This window comes from Tiliqua scincoides, chromosome 4 (assembly GCF_035046505.1).
Source record: "Tiliqua scincoides isolate rTilSci1 chromosome 4, rTilSci1.hap2, whole genome shotgun sequence".
NCBI lineage: Eukaryota > Metazoa > Chordata > Lepidosauria > Squamata > Scincidae > Tiliqua > Tiliqua scincoides.
In genome coordinates this window covers 36,553,727-36,555,587 of record NC_089824.1, presented here as the reverse complement: position 1 = coordinate 36,555,587, position 1,861 = coordinate 36,553,727, and the positions used below count along the sequence as shown (strand labels likewise).

Here is a 1,861-nt window from a genome sequence, read left to right as displayed (position 1 = left end):
CAAATGATTCAGAGCCCAGTCCAATCCAATTTTCAAGGGCCAGTACAGCTATGCCAATGGGGTGTGTGCTGCATCCTTTGGTGGGAAGGCAGTCACAAAGGCCTCTTCAATGTTAGGGAACATTTGTTCCCTTACCTCTGGGCTTCATTGTGACTGTACCGGTGCTGGAAAGTTGGATAGGATTGGGCCCTCAGGCTGCAATCCTATCTACACTTTCCAAGGAGTAAGTCCCATTGACTATAGTGGGATTTAGTTCTTGGACTCACAAGAATCTATGAGTATTGTTGTTGTCATTCTCAATATCATTTCAACACTACAGGATAGCTAAATCCTGTTAACATCCTCTAGCTGTCAAAGAGGCACCTTTTAAGTGACAAATTTCTTATATCAGTGTCTCACACATTTAGCACTGGGACCCACTTTGTAGAATGAGAATCTGTCAGGACCCACCGGAAGTGATGTTATGACCGGAAGTGACATCATCGAGCAGGAAAATTTTTAACAATCCTAGGCTGCAATCCTACCCACACTTACCCAGGAGTAAGTCCAATTTACTAACATTGTTAAAAGAATATACATTGTAGCTTGCTAAAAGTACAGACCTGTGACATTTTCCCAAATGTAGTCACATACCAGGAGAGCATTGGTTGGCAACCTTCAGTCTCGAAAGACTATGGTATAAGCCTACAGCACCCAGTATTCCCAAGCGGTCTCCCATCCAAGTACTAACCGGGCCTGACCCTGCTTAGCTTCTGAGATCAGATGAGATCAGGCACATGCAGGGTAACAGTTGCTGCTACTGTATTAAAATAAAATATTGAAATGAATGGGATCCCACCTGAAATTGGCTTGTGAGCCACCTAGTGGGTCCCAACCCACAGCTTGAGAAACACTGTTTTCTATATCACATCTTTTCCAGTGAAGGTTTGTTGGTGATTCTAATGTTTCTTTTCTTTAATTGCGATCCTGCTGGAACATGGAGCAATGTTCTTCTTCTTCACCATCCATCTCTAAATGAGTTCCAGTTTGTCCAGGTGCATCAAAACTGAAGGCATATATACCTGTTTAGTCCTGTTCAATTTGACTGATAATAAAAAGTACTGTCAGAACACAATGTTCTTGGTTTCAATATGGTAATCAGGAAAACATTCAAAAATTACTTGATCCAGTCCAGCATAATATCAGGAAATTCTAAAAGGCTGACCAGTGGCAATCCTAGTCCCTGTGCTGCCCAGAGCCAGGACTGTAGAATGCTACACCCCCCCCAATGAGTTGACTGTTTCCCCCCCCCCCCCCGGCCTTCTGAGGCCCCTGGAGGGCCTATAAATCTCACTTTCAGTTTTTGGGTGAAAACCAGAAGTAATGTTTTAGGGCCCTTAGAATGCCTTCTGAATCCAGGAAGACCTCCCTGGCCTTCAAAGGGCCTTTAAAGGGCCTTAAAACATCACTTCAGTCTTTACCTGAAAACTGGAGGTGCACTTTAAAAGCCCTCCAGAGGCCTCAGAAGGCTCAGAGGCTGCTTAGGGCCTTCTGCGGCCCTCCAAAGGCCCCTGGGTGGGGAAAGGAAGATGGCAGGGGTGAGGAAGGTGGCACTGCCCCCGCAGATGTGGCCCGGGACATTTGCCCCCCTTGATTCCACCTAGGTATAACAGGGAGCTGCCCCAGTTTGAGTCTGTTATTGACAGCAGCCCAAGTCAGGAACAGCTGAACTGCAGTTATCTGCCTCACTAATGACAAAATCAGGCAACTTTCAGTGTTAATGCTAACAAGAGGCTGAATTAATCCATAGGTCTTTTGTCAGCAATTGTCGTCATGCTTCTTAACCAAGCCACTCTTCAAGTGCATTCAGGACCACTGACAA

At 45.5% G+C, this 1,861-nt stretch overlaps 1 pseudogene; it reads right to left on the bottom strand.

Moving 5' to 3' along the window:
* Positions 1-681: 681 nt before the first annotated feature.
* Positions 682-801, bottom strand: LOC136650593 (5S ribosomal RNA; annotated as a pseudogene).
* Between the last annotated feature and the right edge of the window lie 1,060 nt (positions 802-1,861).